General features: G+C 41.8%; 2 long non-coding RNA genes across 2 annotated transcripts; one reads left to right on the top strand and one right to left on the bottom strand.

Annotated features, from left to right (window-relative positions):
- Positions 1–4007: 4007 nt before the first annotated feature.
- LOC135244028 (uncharacterized) lies at positions 4008–6749 on the top strand. Its single transcript, XR_010326880.1, has 3 exons — positions 4008–5191; positions 5832–6017; positions 6696–6749. It is a non-coding gene; the product is annotated as an uncharacterized LOC135244028 (long non-coding RNA).
- A 10596-nt stretch (positions 6750–17345) lies between these two features.
- On the bottom strand, positions 17346–18602 carry LOC135244026 (uncharacterized). The gene is made up of 4 exons (XR_010326879.1): positions 18298–18602; positions 18068–18182; positions 17690–17959; positions 17346–17505 (listed from the first exon to the last, which is right to left on the bottom strand). It is a non-coding gene; the product is annotated as an uncharacterized LOC135244026 (long non-coding RNA).
- Between the last annotated feature and the right edge of the window lie 893 nt (positions 18603–19495).

The raw sequence follows: 19495 nt of genomic DNA, 5'->3' as shown, positions 1-19495 counted from the left end.
CTTTTTCACATTTATGTTTTTAATCTTTCTCCACTGGCAGGGAAAAGCAGGGAGGTCAAGCAGTTTATGGGACAGATTAATCTATGCCTCTGTGAAACTGAATGGTTTAAAGGCTTCCCAAAGTTGTGCTTTACACAGAGATTCTGTGCACTGGATTGCAAAACTTGCTACAGTATTAGTGTGTTGTTATTATTGCACATGCATGAAGTTTTGCTGCACTGATTGAGCAAGAATGACTATAGTATTTGCTGGGTCCTGTGACCTGCTTAATTATATATATCCAGTGAGCTCCGTAATGTTTGGAGCCAAATTTTCTTGATTTGGCTCTGTACTGCACAATTTTAGATTTGTAACTGTAAACATTGCACATGGTTGAAGTGCAGATGCAGATCAGTTTTCATTCCTTTGTCTGATATTACTATAACTAATGTGTATTTCTAAACACTTTTACACCGTGCGTGTGTGTTTGTGTGCATGTGTGTGCATGCATTGGTGTGTGTGTGTGTGTGTGTGTGTGTGCATGTGTGTGTGTGTTGGAGAGATAAGCTGATCCATCATGCCTATACTGTGGTCATTTCTGAAGGGACTGCATGTAATTTCGAGTGTTAATGCAGCGGCAGATTCTCAGTAGAGCGGCACCATGAAGGCTTACATTGCAGGCCTGGGGAAAAGCACTCAGCCCCGAGCTCCACCTGCACATGCTCAGGTCACTGAAGCCCTGCACCCTGCGTTACTGCCTCTGAGGGTGCATGGCAGAGCCCCTGTCTCCTGATTTTACCATATTTAGCATCACCTCCTGTGAGTTGAACCTACAATGAGTGACCACATCTGCTCTGTTGCGTGTATAGGGTGATCCTACACTGGAGTTCATCTGGTCCCTTGGACAAAGAGTCCCTTCAACCACCCCATCAACTTCTCTCTCTACCTCTCTCTCTCTCTCTCTCTCTCTTGCTCTGTCTATTTCTCTCTCTCTTTCCTCCTCTCTCCGTCTCTTCTCTCCTCTCTTTCTCTCCCCTCTCTCTCTCTCTCGCCTCTGGCACTGTGTCTAGCTTCATAGAGCAATTGAAGGTGACAGGGGCAGTGAGAGAGAGAGAGAGAGGGAGAGAGGTGGGGGAGGAAGCATCACAGTGTCGCCTGGGGCTACACAGCGAAAAGTGGGAGAGAGGGAGAGAGAAATGGGAAAGGGAAAGGGAGACAAAGAGAGGAAAGGAAGAGGGAAGGAAGGAAATAAAGTACTTGGCCAATTTAAATCAAAATGTAGGCAGAGTGCTCTCTTTTTATACCCTGAGAGAGCACTTTACCTGGGGAAATTAATATTTATGTGACGCTAAACATATTAACATTTATGAATCCTTCTCTTTGGATGGTTCAGTCTCTTATCACTTTTAATGTCCTTATTTCCATATGGTCCAGTCATTATGTGCCCCCCCCAAAAAAAAGAGAAATTGCATTTTACTTTGTTTTAAAGCCTTGATGAAAATATGTCCCGGCATGGTTGCTATGGTGACCTTGTTTCCTTTTCCCCTCCCTCTGCTCATCCCCCCTTCCAGCGGTTAAAAGAGGGAGAGAGGAAGGGTGACAGGAATGAACTAACGAGAGACGGAAAAAAAATGGCCTACAGCCACACAAACTGCTGTACGTGTCCATGCGTGAGGACTGGAGATGCCCCACGCACGTACACACATACACGCGAACACACAGACACACTCACGCGCACAGACAGTAAACAAGCACGCGATTAAACACGAAAACTATTCACAGAGCCGAGCGCACACTCAAACACACGAAACGGGTAACATACTGTGCGTACGCAAGAGTGTAAACCAGCACACACAGGTATTGTGATATGGATATGAATGTTGCGTTAGATCGATGATGCACACGCAAACCCGTGTGCCCTTAATTCTTTCTCTCCTTATTCTTCCTGGCGTTTTTTGTCTCTCTTTTCCCTTGTTTGTCACTTCCAGCCCTTCTCTCCGGCTGTCCTTTGAAGAAAATCACCCTCTGTCACGAGAAGAAAGTGGAGTGCAGCGTTTTGTCAACCGGAAATAAAACAAGTTGGCACCACTCCTCTTTCTCCAACCGCCCCCAACACCCCCCCCCCTTCCCTCCCTCCCTATTCCAGCTTTACATACTTTCACCCGTATCCCTCTCTCTTCACTCTGTTGTTAAAAGTTATTCTCTACCAATGTCATTTTTAAAGTTAAATATCAATCTGACAGCCCATCCATAGGACTGATGTTTTGTGTACACGTATACAAGTACACAGCGCTGTGAAAAAGAAGTAGCCCCTTCCTGGTCACACCGAATGGTCTCAGATCTTTAGACGAAAAGTAATATTTACACAAAGGGAACCCGATTAACAAAACATGCATTTTTTTTTAAATGAAAAAAGTAATCAAACATCCACATCACGCATGTGAAAAAAGTAATTTCCCCCTTAGTTACTCAATCAACCAATTAGCCAAATTGATAATTAGGTTTGTCTAATTAAACACAGCCAGGCTTGATTGCAGTCAGCACTGTTGAATCTGAACCTCACTCATATTGAACCTTACCATCAGAGTGAAGTAGTCACCACAAAGTTTCTATGAGCACACTGTATCACGACCAAAGGAAATTCCAGAAGAGATGAGGGAAAAAAATTGTTGAAATAATCAGTCTGGAGAGGGTTACAAAGCCTGAAACTCTACTGAAGCACAGTGAGAGCCATTATCTCCACCTGGAACACTTGGAACAGTGGTGAATCTTCCCAGGAGTGGCTGTCCTGCCAAAAATCATCTAAGAATCATATAAAATGCATCAAATATCCCAAAATAACATCCAAAGAACCGCAGACCTCTCTAGCCTCAGCTAAGGCCAGTATGACTCCACAATAAGAAAGAGACTGGGCAAAAATGGAATTTATGGGAGAGTAGCAAGGCGAAAACCACTGCTAACCAAGAGAAAAGTCAATGCTCAGGGTTCAGACAATGATTTAAGTAAAATATTTGCATTGATTCAAGTCTAATAGATTTACTCTGTCAGAGTTGATTCTACACTGGGCATGTTGCAAAATTGTTTTATAATTTTGTAAGACTTTTCAGCTGAAAGTTTGGAACATAGATATGGTGAATTCTGAATGAAATCAGTAATGAAAAAGAAGAAAAAATACATCAGCATTTATGAAACAGCAAATTTGTAGATATTCACAACAAATCATATTTTTTATCAGGTGAGAGAAAGTGTGCGATTATAGACACACTGCATCCTAAACCTGAAAACTTAATAATACAACTGCATATTCTGCAGCAATTCAACGCTCAGATGTCTGCTAGTTCTGATTTATTATTCAATTAAGATATGATGCACAGTGTCTGATATTAGCCTTGGAGAACTTAAATTGGTTGTTGATTAGCACCTGGGAAAACTGGTGATAAAGGAGTTCTCATCCAGTGACTGATGCCCAGGCAAAGCCCTGTTGCTGTCCAGTACTAAATTTGACCATATGCACCCCATATGCACCCCAAAACTCACCAGTGTTTTATAATGGCTTTTGATCACTTTCTTTCTGTCATAAAAATAATTTTCTCAAAAAACCTTTCCCTTCTTGTCCCAAAACTACACATTTTAATTCAATGCAGCTCTTCCCCCCTCCCCCTGTATGTCAGGAGTTCTTTGGCTTTTTTTTTCTTTTTTTTTTTGTTAATCCAGAGTAAAATATGTTAATGTGACATCAGAGATGTGACAGGGAGGAGCAATGGAAAAACGCGATAGCAGAGCGCAGCGACGCCGAGATCAAAAAGCGCAATGCAATGTAAGACCCATCGCAACAACAAAAACATAGCTTAACAGAACAAACACCCAGCAGGCACTGCAGTGCAGACAGTGTGTTTCACAGCTGTAAAGAGCACTCAGAATCCAATGTGCTGCCACCACGCCCAGAGCAGCAGCATACAGTGTTACAAATAATTGCAGATTTATAAAAAATAAGATTGATCACATTGAAAAGAGGTTAACAACCTCTCTAGGGTACAAACTTAAACATGACATATTTTTTTTGCGAATTTTAATGCACAATTACTAATTATTTGCTGAATTTAACGGTTTGAAAAAATAGAACATTAAATGTAGCAGGTGCTTTTAGGCACCATTCCAGTCGATCAATTAATAATGAATACTTCAAAACAGGACTAGGCTATGATAGAACTAAGAGCAATTTCTGGAGTCTTTGTTGTGGTGCAGTGGTAGTGTTTCATGATATTACAAGATTAAATATCTATCACTTATTTGGGGAAGATTTCGGTAATTTTGTTCTGCCTTATATTTATTCATTTTTCTCCAGTATTTTAAGAATATGAATAATTTCAAGACAACTCAGAAATGGACCGTATAAATCTTCCCCTGTAATTAAAATAAATTTAGTTTAATGATGGGAACATGTCAGTTGTTTGGTAATGGTGATTCCTCCGTTGCTCGTGGCGTTCTGCTCTTTATAGACGCTCCCTCCAGGAATGCCTTTGCAAAGTTGCTGTTGGGTGTACAGGCAAGATGCCACAAATACTTAGAGAGCTATGTGAATGTTTGCAGCAGGTATTTTGCACTGCTAAAGTTTGCTACATCGCGCGTGCAGTGCTACACAAGTAGATCCAGCTCTGTGAAGCCTCTAGTTTTATGGAGGTGAAGATCCATCCGTCCATCCTTACTCTCCATCCTCCTCCTGTTTTTCCACCTTTTGTTTTATTTTTCTCTCCTTCACACCTCTGCTGTTACATCGCTCCCTGCTTGCCCTTCTCTATCCTTTCCCCATGCTCCCTCTCTCTATCCCTCTTTTCCCTCCACCTCTTTCCTCTCTCACTTCATCTCTCGCTTCTGTGCCATTAAGTTCAGCCCTGACACTGACACTGACTCGCTTTGTCACCCTTCTCTCTCCCTCTATCTCACCACCTCTCTCTTGACCTCCCTCCTTTTCCCTCTCTCTCTCTCTCTCTCTCACTGCCTCTCCATCCATTGCTCCGAGGAGAAGAGTGCCTGCAGATGCTTTTTTTCTCTTTCCCAGCCCTCCCTCACTCTCTCCCTCTCTTTGCAAACATTTCTCACAGTCACCAAAGCAAGGGAGAGAAGAGGAGGAGTAGAGAACGAGGGAAGGGGGGACCACAGAAGAGGCCAAAAGAAGCGGCTATTTACTCAACCTTCCCTTTCCTAGTGGCCGGTGAGTTTCTTTCTTTTTTTTTTTTCTCATTTCAAGGGTGTGGGATGCGGATGGCGGAAGAGACAGAAATGTTGAGAGAGGTGTAGAAGAAATAGAAATAGAGATGAACACAGAAAGACTGAGAGGAATAGTCAGTGAAAAACTGAAAGAAAAAAGAAAGAAGGAAATCGCTGATTTAAAGCACTGCTTGAGTAATTTCAACGAAACACAGGAGGTAAACAAACCACCTTTGACTTACTGTCAGAGTTTGGGATTCTTAATAGATGGCATGCCTAACAAATATTGCTCACATTGCATTGGTTTAACGAAGTGATTTAGATGCAATCAGTTAAATATACACAATCGAAGTGCGTATATTAAAATTAAATGAAAATTCACATTGAAGTAAATGTGAAATATATTGAAGTCATGATTTAAATAAAAACAGACATTACATTGTGCATACATACTTTATATTTAATGAAGGTATCTCTCTCCCTTAATGGTAGCTGACTGCATTATCACTGCGATGTTCAGTGAGCGTGTACGTACTTCGTATGAAACCTCACACGCCATGTCAGTGTTAATGTACTATTGTTCCAATTAGTCAGTGCGCATTTTGTACGCTCTGTTCCCCCCCTCCTCTCTCTTTCTCTCGCAGCTCTTGGTGGAGTTATAGGGGAGGTCAAGGGTCGCAGGAGGGAAGGGGAGAAGGTCACAGTCAGAGCGAGCGAAAGTATTGTGTATGAGAACTCGACCATGCTGAACCTACAAAGTGGGTCAGACTGGACCGGGCCGAGCAGCTGGTACGACCAGCCGGCCCCGGTGGAAACGCAGCACAGCACAGGTGGGTGTCCCGTGCGTGTATGCGTGTGCATTCCCTGCGTACGTGCCTGCGAGTTGCATGTGTGCATGTGTGCAAGTCCTGTGTGTACATGCATGAGGGGACCTGCTGTAACACACATGTGCTGCCAGCAACACTAGATGCCTCATTGCTTTACCACGTAAATTACATTCTAACTTTCGGTGTTACTGGAGCAGCTTGCGCACCTTGCTTAGGCATGCTGGGGGGACAACGGGTAATAATCAAAGGGCAGGTACAATCACAAAATGCCACAGGTGCCAGGGGGAATGAAGAAAAAAGACGCACTGTACACTGCATTTAATGGCATTTTTACCTGCAGAGCATTCGGCTGCGAAACAGGTGTGCAGTGTGATGTTTCAGACAGAAAGGTGTAATTGCTAAAGGAGTGGGCTGCACAGTGCATAAGGCAAAACATGCACGGTGTCATTGATGGGTTTGTCGCAAGTGTGGCCTTTTTATGGTAAATACGGCTGCTGTTGTTAGCCTTGGCCTGTGCCTTGCCCTCGCAGCTGCCGTGCGTCGTGTTAATGGGCTGTTGAGTTCAATTAGCAGTTGAAACGTATAAACTCTTTCATCCTTCTCACTGTTTTTTGTTGTGAATCTCTCTTACGTTCTCTCTCTCTTTCTCTCTCTCTCTTACTCTCTCTCGCACTGTGTCAGTGGGCTGTTTGGGGACAGCGGAAGGGAGGATGGGGAGAAGAGGACAAGGGGAGCCGGGGGAGGGGGACGAGGGGGAGGAGGCTCAGCTTCAGCTGCAGCTGAAGCGGAAACTGCAGAGAAACCGGACAAGTTTCACCCAGGAACAGATCGAGGCTCTAGAGAAAGGTCAGTCCTGCGCCCTCCTGGGTTGTCATTTTATGTTGGGGAAGAAGGACCTTGATTGGTGTGAATATCAGTGAATGTGTATTTACTGTGACAACAGACAATGCCAAAAAAACTGCTGCTTGAGGAACGAGTCCCTACTTCAATGGAACATCTGAACTTTGACCTTTTGCTGTTCTATTTAAAGGAACTCAGACTTCGAAACAGGAAATAGCACCTCTAATGAAACAGTTTGACCAACAGTATTTTGCTGTCCTTCAGTATATTTCCAATTTCACTCTACTGATCCCATACTTCTGGGGGGCCATTCAAACGTATGGTAACACAGTAGAGTGAATTTAGCTATTTTTGCTATGTACTTACTGAAAGACATTTGGATTTAAAGTTGTGCAAAATTATGTTAATGAACAAACTTAAACATAAATAAAAGCAATAAAGTCCAATATTTGTTTGCATAGCCCTTAAATGCAATAACTGCATGAAGTCTAATTTTAAATCAGGTGTGTGACTTCGCTAGTCCAAAACTTCCCACTTTATAAGTCTAAAATATATCATCAATCTTTACATTTTAAATAAACATTGTTTTATAATAATGTTTTTATTTAAGTACTGCGATTTCAGGTATGAATTTCACGTTTGTGAATGTTAACTGTCTTTATTGTCTTTTATACCTTCATTTTATGTATACCTTTATGATGTTGAGGGTTTGTGTTCTACGCATGAAAATCTCTCTACAAATACAGGAATTAATATTGAAGTCATTCTCAAACGGCCCTGCACGCCTATCGTAATGCAACCATCTTATGGAATTAGTTTCCACTTTCGGTTCCTACTCACCCTATCTGAACAGTAGCAGTAGGACAGTCTGTTATCAGTCACTTCCAGAAACCCACTGTCTCCTCTCCCAATCCTCTCTGCTCCCCAAACTATCCTTCTTTTCTGCTCATTGTCAGATTTTATGTTTTCGTGAAAAAGTCAATTTTTCTTCAGTCCTCTTTATCTTGGGTGAAGATGTTCTCTTTCCTTCTTACACAATCACTGTTTTTAAACAACTTTTTTGTCAGGGGCTTGTTTATATTGTGGCGCCCCGATCCCTGATCGGTGCTCCCCACGAGACCACCAAGACGGCCGAGCCCATCGACACCGGCGGCTGCTGGGAAAAGTCGTGAGTGGGCGTTACTTACCAAACCACAGCCTGGAGACGTTCAGGGCCCTGGACAGCACCAGACAGAACACCTAAGGTGACACCAGGCAGCACCATGGACAGGGCTGCAGCAGAGGGAAGGTAAGGGGAATTTTCCACTCTGCTGCACACCTGCAGCTGCTTGATAGATTTGCTGCCGGCGCCCACCTGAAGCTGCTTGTGCTGACGAGCAGGCAGGCTTTTATAGACCAGCACAACCACAGGAAGGAGAGCTGCTGGGGCTTTCGTCGGAGCTACACCAGGCGACTTTCTGCACCTGGATCAGAGACCGTAAGTGGCCGTGGGCCACTCTCTCCTCGCACAGAGGAATAGGTGTGACAACTTGCAAATTGTTTTGTGTAAGGAGCAACCGTAAGTCCAGGGGGCCGTGTGACCGGGGGCGACGCCAGGGACCGCTCAGGGCTGAAGCTGGGAGTAGATTGGAGCGCGACCGCACAGGGGAGGGAGACCTTCACCCCTACACCCCCTCTCAGACGGGAGGAGCACCAGTCGGCACCTGGAGGAAGGAGCCGGACCCGGACCGGACTGACCAAGCCCCGCCCCCCTAACCGATGTGCTTCTTGTTTCTCTCCAGAAGGGGACCGCGTGAATACCTGGAGTGGAGCACCGATACCCCGACCGGGAAGACGTTTTAGTTGTTTTTGGCTCCCCCTACCTTTACCCCCACTCGTTACCACCATTAAAGAACTTTTTGTTAATCACTACCTCAGTCTCCCTGCTCTGGTTCTTCTGGACTTCTGTCACTCAACCCCCTGTTGGCTGAGAGAGTTCACAATATTAAGAGGATTGATCATTATCAGCTGGTTTTGTGGTCCATTCCCTTTGTTAGCTTCCTATTCATACTATACTGTGAGTATGTTTTAAGTATGTGTTGTTTTTCTGTATTCTTTGAAAGACACATTAGTACTGTCTAAGTACAGGGAGTGAAAAAGAATTGCTATGTACTCATATAAACTTTACCTTGCCTGTCCATCAATAGATCCTTAGGATTAACGCTGTCCACCGTACACTACGAGTGCAAAAAATGCTGTGTACTGAAAAATCATACTGAAAAAAGCTGACCGTTTGTACCAAAACTCAAAACAGGCGAACCGCGGTTATATTAGCACTTTATTTCGTTTTTATTTAGTTTGAAGTGAGACAATTTCCCTATAGAATGTTAAAAACACCTGCAGGAAAAGCCCCCAAAAAACCTGGCGCTTACAGGAGGAAGCCCCTACGAGTCATGTGACATGTTCGCTCATTCATTCATCCAACAAGACCGCATTTTCGTGGAGAAATCATAAACAGGGCAAACAGGCACGTAAACAGGCCCTTCGAAATAGAGAACCCTCCACTTAGGTCCAGAAATCTGAGTAAAAAAAACTCCGTAATCCTGCTTTGTGAAACACCCCCCTGGTTGTTATTCTCGTCTGACTTTAATGAACGTGTAGTGAGCTCAAGATGAAAGCCGTAATCATTCACAGTACTACCTGTGAGTGATTATTTCCCACCTGGGCAGTGACTGTTGTTCCCTAGGGCAGGGTAGTTCACCTGAAATGCTTCAGTGAGTATCCAGATTGTGTCATTTCCTCTTTCTCTGCAGGAGAACATCCTCCAATTAGAGGAAGTTTTGGAGTATGACTGACAGGTCTGAATGTGAAGGTATTACAGTTACCAAACAAAGGAATAATAATATACACACACTGTATATTAGTACTGCACTACAGCGAGAGCTTGATGGGTTACACCAGATGCACTAAAGGATTCCTATGTGCAGGCTATAAGGCAAGTGTGGGCTTTTTTGCAGAATTAATCAAGGATTTTTGGCAGAAGCATCTACAATTATGTCAATTTATAGCTACACTTTTAGCTCAAGTGTCAACATTGCACATACCTCTACTCTGTTGAGTCAGATTTGTTATCTTCACTTTCTGTGCCTATGAGAGAATAACCCTCTCCAGGGGCTGAGGGTTTTCCTACATCTTTAGGTTACATGATCACTTACATTAACACCAAATGTACGGCATCCAGGTGTTCGGATGTCCTGGTTTGACCGGGACTGTCTCAGTTAAGAGCCCAGTGTCCCAACAAATATCTAAAATGCTGAAGTTTTAACAGCAGATAGAAAATACATTCGCTGATTTATGTTTTTGAGCTAAAAAAGAAGCTGCTGATAACTCTCCCTACGCCTTTCCCTTTCATAGCTTTGATCCATTCATAAAGCAAACTACAGGACCCCCCTGTGGGCATACACCATACTAATCTGTGATCTTTTCAGCTGAGTTCAGTAGATCCTTACTGTCCACTAAGGGACGTTGGTGTGCAGTATTAAACATTCACACGCATTTGACAACCACAAAGAACAAAGACTTAACAGTTAACAACATGACCAGGACAGGGAAGTGCCTACAGTTATAAAGCAGTAAAACTAGTGTGTGCGCAAAGAGTAAAATTCAGAACGTGTGAAATTTGCAGTAAATTTGCCATAAGAGCAGCTGGTTTTCACCTTAAAATTTGATCCAAGTACCCAAGGGAAGTGAGTTAACTGTGTAAACAGCAGCTCTGATTGGTTCATTAAGTGCAGAGTCGTGGTGAAAACCTGCTTGGGGCAGGGGCAGGATTGCAGACCCCTGGTTTGGCTGAATGCACAGCCAGGGGATAAAGCTAATGTGCCATTCAGCTGGTTTACCACTAGGGGGGCCCTGTGCCTGGGAAATAATGGACACTAAAGCTTTGGAGCTGCACACTGGAGGTTCACCACAAGTAAAGGAAGCCTTTGAATATTCACTGTCTGTCCTCAACAAGAGCTCTACCCAACTCTGCCCCTGCCCAAAATGATAAACCAGCTCACTGTAGTACCTTTACCCCTGCTGCTGCTGTGTGCATACCCTTACCCTGTGTTCCAGTGGCTCAGCCCAACGCTGGGTCAGCTGTTCTGCAGTTCACTGCAGTGACCGACGGGGAGACCAAACTGTCAACCCATACTTTTGCCCTTGTGTAAATGTTTACATTCAGTTTCACTGTATTTTAATGAGATGGGCAGCTGCATCGGGTCATCTCAGGCAGGTCCTGTGTGGGTGTCTCCACGTTGCTGTCAGGGTTTCCTAACATTTTTGTTTGTTTGCTTTCTATCAAATGTCCTTAGTGCCTTGCAGACCTGGGTCAAATTTGTGTTTGTTTTGGATTCAAATACTTTTCTACGCTTTACTGATCTTGTCTGGTGTATTGGAACCAATGAAATACTCTCAAAAAGTGCAAACCCCGCCTTCTGGTCATATTGGCAGGCTCAATTACACCAGCCAAGATCAATAGAGCACAGAAAAGTATTTGAATCCAAAACAAATAGATATTTGACCCAGGTCTGTTGCCCTGTGGGCCACTGTGAAGGAGAATGTGTGTGGCACTGTGTGTGGTTTTTCTGTGCAGCTAAATCCTCTCTCTCTCACTGGCCTTTGAGTAATGATGTCATACCCAGTCACATGATGCGATCACTCACTGAAAGCTTAAGAGCTAAAGCTGATCATTTCCCTGGCGCAGACTTATCCTTTGCTGTACATAACATCAGCCCCCTCTGTGTATATAATCCAAGAACTAATAGAAATGATACTCCTTTGGCTCTATATTTCATATTGCTGAATGCTGACAATAGTTTTCATTTTTAACATTTTTTATACAAATTTAAAAATGGCTAATTTTTCTGATTACAAAGAGGACACATATTAGACATTTTAAATATTTTATTATTTTAGTAATCGGTGCATTTGTAAAATATTAATATCATGCAAAGGTAACATGTCAATATGCAAAAACGCCTTGTAAGTTCCTGTGTTATACATTGAAATTGGTCTTGGTATGTGTGCTTATAATGTGTCAATTTCTGCAAATTCTGAGTAAATTTGTAATGAATGTGACTTTTTTTTAACACTGTCACCTGTGTCATTTATTATCTTTGCAGTGACACCTCGGCTGATTTCATATTCAGAATTCCCCAAAAACTTACGCCCTTTATCCGAAGGAGTACTTTCGCTGACCCTTATTACCTCCTTTCCTGTACAGCCGCACTTTTTTTTTTACTGCTTTGTGTTATCTTTACATTTACGTTCACATTTTAGGCATTTAGCCGACACTCGTATCCAGAGCAACTTGCAATTAGTGCGCAGAGAGAAGACCTAGATTCATAAATCTCCCACAAGCCAAGTGGCAGTTATTGAGAGCGCTGCAATGGGCGGGGCTTAACATCCTGGCGATAGGTAATGCTGAGTCATGTGGAAAGGAAGGTAGAGAGGGTTTTTTTGGTAAGGAAATGCGGGATAGACAGGAGAAGAGGGGAATGGGAGTCAGACAGGGTGGTCTTCAGGTTACTCTGGCATGTAGGGAGTGACTATGCTGTCAACATGTTCTCATTCCCAACTCGTTAAATGTTGCAACTTGGGCAAGGGCTCTTCTCGTCACTATTCGACACGTTAGAAAGACTTGGGCGTCTTGGGTTGACGAATGAGATAGCCCATTGGATTGAATTAGCCTACCACTTCGGCGGATTTTGAGGCTATGGACAGACAGTAGCATGAACCTCAGCGCAAATTCGGAGCTCCAGTTTGTAGACAGTCAATACTACTGTGACCTATTAGAATTGAATTACTTAAAATCACATACACATATACCGAAATATACCATACATTATTTCATTTTAATACTATAGATTACACGGAGTATTATTTTAAAAACATCAACGTAAACCTAGGCTAATGCATGCTGGGTGACATAGTTCATTTTGAGTGTATTGAATTACCTATGATCAACGTTTTTAAAAATATAACAGACATGTTATTATTGCATTTTGTTCAGAGACCATTGTTTAATCTCTTTCGAGGCTGGTGTGGTTGATTTAATGTATGGAAAAGGTGTTTCGGTCCCCTTTTGTGGAAAATTGAAGTCCAATTCCAAATCATGTTGGCCAACGAAGAATGTTTGTGACAGGGCTTTGGGACTCCAGCTTCTCAAATAATGCCCACAAAAAGGTATTTGAGACGATGCCAGCAACCGGCTGTCCTGCGATGGGTTCAGTCACTAACTCTACACATGGTAAGAGAGCTCTGTAATTTTTAAATCTTAGCAATGATTACGTTGTTCATTGAAACTACTCTGTTTAAATAAAGTTTTGACGTCATCCCCTGCGACGACCTCACTTCTACCTATCACGCGGTAAGTAACGCCAACGTTACCAATAACGTTAACGTTAGCTAACTAGCCAGCTAATTTGGCATTCCAAATCGTAGAACAGTTGAAACAGGCAGACCATGTGTTGGTTGGCACATGCAATGGGGCTGGTTGGCACAAAGTTAAAATGCTATAATTACAAAGAATTAAGTGGTACATAGAAATAATTTGAGCATTTAATTCAAACCAGAACCAGAAAACAAACATTCAACAGAATTTCTGCCCATTTTTAACCAAATAACAGTTTTCGTAATTGGCCTTTATATACAAGTGCACCACTTGACTTTAATCATGAATAAAATCATTTTTGGAATCATTTGTGAACATTAAATGTATCTGTTTTTTTTTAGCTGAGATCTTAATCTTTCAGTTGGTACTGGTTAGACTATTTTAACATATGGCACGCCTGAGAAATATGACACAGAGTGAAAAGTGTGCCAACCAACCCCGATCTCCCCTAATACCGGATGTCCCCTTTAAATACATTGAAAACCCTATTGACCGCACGCACACATCCGACATTTAATGAAAAAGTAACTCAGTTATGTTCTGCTTAATATATGGTGTGAATACATGCAAGTGGAGTGTGCATACTAAAAAAAAGTTTCTGTGTTGATATTTGTTGAAAATAACTACAATATTGTGTCTAAATAGCTTCGCCTATTGCGCGATAGAAGGCTAAAACATGCCACTTGATAAGCAGAAGAGTTTTTGAAGTACAATCTTCATTTTTGACATGCATCTTCTGTGGTATGACAACATTGGGCCTCATTTATCAAGCAACATACGAACGGAATTTCTCGTGTTTCCTTCGTACCAACATTTACACATGAAAACTGGGATTTATAAACGTTTTCGAGTCCAACTTGTTCGGACGTGCGAAGGAAATTTACGAAAACCTCAGACCACGGGCAGAGTGTGTGTAAACTATTTTAACATATGGCACGCCTGAGAAATATGAAAGAGTGAAAAGTGTGCCAACCAACCCCAATCTCCCCTACATCGGCCCGTGGTCTGAGGTTTTCGTAAATTTCATTCGCACGTCCGAACAAGTTGGACTCCCGAAAACGTTTATAAATCCCAGTTTTCATGTGTAAATGTTGGTACGAAGGAAACACGAGAAATTCCGTTCGTATGTTGCTTGATAAATGAGGCCCAATGTTGTCATACCACAGAAGACGCATGTCAAAAATGAAAATAGTAGCCTACTTCAAAAACTCTTCTGCTTATCAAGTGGCATATTTTAGCCTTGTATCGCGCAATAGGCGAAGCTATTTAGACACAATATTGTAGTTATTTTCAACAAATATCAACACAGAAACTTTTTTTACTATGCACACTCCACTTGCATGTATTCACACCATATATCAAGCAGAACATGACTGAGTTACTTTTTCATTAAATGTCGGGTGTGTGCGTGCGGTCAATAGGGTTTTCAAGGTATTTAAAGGGGACATCCGGTATTAGGGGAGATCGGGGTTGGTTGGCACACTTTTCACTCTGTGTCATATTTCTCAGGCGTGCCATATGTTAAAATAGTCTAACCAGTACCAACTGAAAGATTAAGATCTCAGCTAAAAAACAGATACATTTAATGTTCACAAATGATTCCAAAAAAGATTTTATTCATGATTAAGGTCAAGTTGTGCACTTGTGCCAACCAGCCCCAACAATTTAAAGAAAATAACATTTGATCACTTAATAGTAGTTATGATCTTTCATTCTCTCATTTAAAACGAAAAACACAAATAATTATGTATTGACAACCATGACAGGTTTATATTTCATAAGAGAATTTCCCCTCTGGAATCAAAATTAAAAGGAACCTTTTCAAATGAAATTGAACAGCCAATAACCTCCAGTATTGTAATTCTACTCTTCCTTTCTCTTGCTTGTGCATGTCAGTGTGTGTGTGTGTGTGTGTGTGTGTGTGCACGTATGAGTGGGTGTGTGGATTTGTGTGTATATGTGTGTGGTGTGTATGTGTGAGTGTGTGTCTGTGTGTGTGGTGTTAGGAGTGACAGAATTATTGCAGTATGCTGTTAGATTGGACTAACTAGCGTGTCAATGTGTCTGTGTCTCAATCAGAGTCACATGAATCACAGTTCTGGCAGATGTAGGTTGGTAGACCTGGAGTGCATAACTCGTGTGCCCGCCTTTTGCAATATTTTGTTTTGAGTCTTCACCTGTCTATCTGCCTCTAGCATAATGTGTGCTGGTGTCTTTCCTCTGTCTGTTTTTCTTAAAAATGTTCTGACCATTTTGACCCCTACAAGAAATGTTTAAATGTTTAAAAATGTTTCCAAATACAAAATCCATATTTAATAAATAATAAGTTTATGTTCATGAACAATTAACCTACAATCCCGATAAAAATATAATGCATAATTTATAATAATATAACCTACAACACATAATAGTATTGTATAATATTAATTATGTTTAACATATGTAAAATGCATAAGTTAATACATTTGTAACCAAATGGCTATACCAAGGTTGGTTGACACATGTTGCCAACCAACTCCAAAATCAGTGTGCCAACCAACCCCACCCACATTAGGACACACCTCTACTAAAATAGTGTTAGCCAGCTAACATCACTCACCACAGGCTTTCAAATTTCATATCAAAATATAGCGGATTCCTATCTCTATCAACTGAAATTAATACATTTTCTAAATCTCTATCTAACACAGTTCTATAATGTATTTAGTGGGGGGATCATTTTTTTTGTTTTGACACTGCAAAATTAAAAAGTTGTCCTCACCTCAACGGTTATTTACCTTCAGATGTTTTGACAGAATGGATGTGTTCAGCTCAAGAAGGCAATCATTTTAATGTTAGATTTTTGTGGCAGCACCCTTTAGTGGCCTGGAAATTAACTGTGTGCCAACCAACCCGTGTGCCAACCGACCCCGATCTCCCCTACCCTTTCGCATTAATGCATTGAAATTATACACACAGTGTTGTCATACCACACAGAAGATGCATGTCAAAAATTAATATTGTACTTCAAAAACTCTTCTGCTTATCAAGTGGCATGTTTTAGCCTTGTATTGCGCAATAGCCAAAGCTATTTAGACAGAATATCATAGTTATCAACAATTAGGTGGCAGATGGAACAAACATACCAAGTTTTTGAGTTGTATTGCAATGGGGGTGTTAACAGTGAACTGTAACAATGTCACAGGTTGTGTGCTTGACCTTACCTCAGAGATCTCACTGTCACTGGTTCTTGAGTTCCTGAGATGTACTTTTTAAAATATCCTCCGGTTGAGAATTGTATGTGTCAACTGTACACATAATTGTAAATAACTTCTGAACACACTTTCAAGTTCCTGTTTGTGCATGGCATGGCATGGCATGGCATGGCATGGCTTTAAACCAGGGGTGACCAATGTTATCCTGCGAGGGCACAACGATGGTCTTCAATCAGGCCTTTCATTATTAGAATCAGGCATGTGACTGCTTGGCCGGAGCAAGAGCATGCACCCACACCAGCCCTTTCTGGCTAAGATTGACCCCTGTTTTGAACAATTAACATGTTTAGCTGTTAACATATTTTAACATATCAGGTCTAACAGGTTGAAATTTAAGCTATAACTATACAAACATGTTTGTGAAGTACAACAGAGACACATCAGATATAATAGACTTAAATTTATTAGACATACAAAGATGAAAGACAGAAAAGACAAATCAAGATCACACTACTGCCGGATTCAAACAATTTAATCCTACCAGAGATTAGATAATGCCCTGCACTTATACTGCATAACAACTCATAGGAGCTTTCGGAGCCACTCCCACTCTCATATTCGTCGCTTGAGATGTCCTGTAGCAAGTTGCTGTCTTCTGTAAGTAACAGTAAGTAACAGTCTCTTGCACGGGCCTTCATCCGTTTAAGGTTCCACAGCTTTCTCTGGATGACGCACTGCAGTCCTTTGGACCCTTCTTTGGTCAGAATCCATTGTGAATCTTAAAAGTATAACACAATGAAACACTTGTGTCAGTTAACTTTAGCAACAATCATTGTGAACTTTTATGAAATGTATCATTGAAATGCATGGTCTTACTCATCAGACACCAGGTGGGACAGCTTTTCCAGGGTGTCTCCACGACTCAAAAGGGAATTCCAATGACGGTCCATCTCTGTGACCAAAATTTTCTTCTCCTCCTGGAGTCTTCTTAATGCCATGATTTGGTCAAAGGCTTTTTTTTTGGTCCTTAAATCAACAGAATCTGAAATGCATTTGAGTAACTTATTCTAACAGTCTGTGTCCCTGTGATAAGTTTGAAATGCTCGTATTTTGCTTCCCATTCACTTTCAATACAGTTGCGGAAATAGCATAAAACTTATAACATATTCGCAAACACATTTTCTGCCGGTACCTGCTAGCTCTCCTTCAAAAAAACGCATACATACCACTTTGTGGTTGCTGCCACGGCCATGCTGTTTCTTGAGACAGAATGGTTTCAAAACAGACAGTTTGTGTGCTTGGAACCATGCTGTTGTACTTCTCCACAACAGCAGCCAGGATCCCCTTCTCCGTCCTGATCTTCGCACGGAGCCTGGCATGACCCTTGTTGCCGTCTCTTTCCTTGTAAAGCCGCTGTGTCTGTTGTTTTATCCCGGCCACAAGGACCTCGATCTTACTGCCTAAGTCAGCTGCTGCTGTTGTTGCTGTCGTTGTTGCTGCCAAGAAATAGGTATGAAATAGGTAAGAATAGTGTTTAATTCAGAATACTGAGACAAGATCCATTTATAATTTGTAACAATATGTATTAACAGCAATTTCCCAACTTTCTGCCCAGTATATCACGTCATCCACCCAGCCGTCCAATTGGCTGTCTGCCACTCCCAACTGCTCTGTCATGGACTCCAGGGTCTGCACCTGTTTTTGCAGTGCCTTGTTGGTCTGCAATGGCAAACAAGAGGGCAAGGCACACAAAAATAAATACAAAATCATTCAGATAAACATGCTGGTAACACAGAAAAATTAACATGCACAAATGAATGACTGATGTCATTACCCGGTGATATCTTCGGGTCAGTGACGTGGCCAAATTCGCAACCTTTTGCTGATTCCACTTCATCGCCATAAGGGTCAGCATGCCTGTACGTCCTGTAAGCACAGACAGTGGGATGTTAGCGTTATCACACTTGAAACTTATGTCATCTCACAGGGGCAACAGTGGTTGCAGGAGCGACAGTGGCTCAGGAGGTACAGCAGGTTGTCTAGGAATCGGAAGGTTGCTGGTTTGAATCCCAGCTTCTCTGAGAATACGTCCAAGTGTCCTTGAGCAAGACAATGAACCCCACTGAACTGCTCATGATGGCGTGGTTTCCGTCGCCATCAGTTTGTGAATGTGAGGAAAAATTGTAAAGCGCTTTGAGCGATCAGAAGATTGGAAAAGCGCTATATAAATACAGACCATTTTCCTGGTTTTGACATATGTTTAGTTGTCACTGCAATCCTAGAGAGAAAGGCATTGCACTGTTCTACCTCCTCCCCCAGTGTAGAACCAGCTCCAGCCTGGTAAGACCCACTCCATTTAACCTGGTTTAAAATACACAAAACTCTAAAAATCAAGAACATTCGTGATTGGTAGTCAAAGGTGATCTTATGTGCTAACTTTGTAACTCCATAACAGTGCTAAAACAAAGAGATGTAGTAAAATAAGAAATATGCCAATATTTTTCCAAAAAGATATATATATATATATATATATACTACTGTGACCTATTCAAATTTAATTACTCAAAATCACATACACATATACCGAAATATACCAGAAATTATTTCACCAAAATCCTATGGCCGGCCCTGGTTGAGGAGGTAACGCTAACATTAGCTATGTAGTTTAGGCATTTTAGTTTGCTAACCATATAGTAGGGATGTGCTTCTAAACTTTAAAACACATTTCTTTAAATTCAGCTTTCATGTGATAACGTGAGTTCGCAAATAGGCCTCAGAAGTCTGACTTAACTCAGAGCAAAAACCTTGCCCATATATGGAATTCCGGTTCAAAGGGAAATTTCTCTTTGGAAAAAATTAATGGATTTTCACATAACCGTCCCTGTCACAGTCTGTGATTTAAGATGGCGTTTAAAACTTGGACGTTTTCATCCAGACATATTTCACTGGCGCCGCTGAATTCTGATGTCGATGTCGAGGGCACTGTTCAGCATACACACAGCATTGCATTAAATGAGCAGGATTTATTTGGC

The sequence above is a fragment of the Anguilla rostrata genome, chromosome 17, assembly GCF_018555375.3.
Source record: "Anguilla rostrata isolate EN2019 chromosome 17, ASM1855537v3, whole genome shotgun sequence".
NCBI lineage: Eukaryota > Metazoa > Chordata > Actinopteri > Anguilliformes > Anguillidae > Anguilla > Anguilla rostrata.
This window is presented reverse-complemented; position numbering and strand designations above follow the sequence as displayed.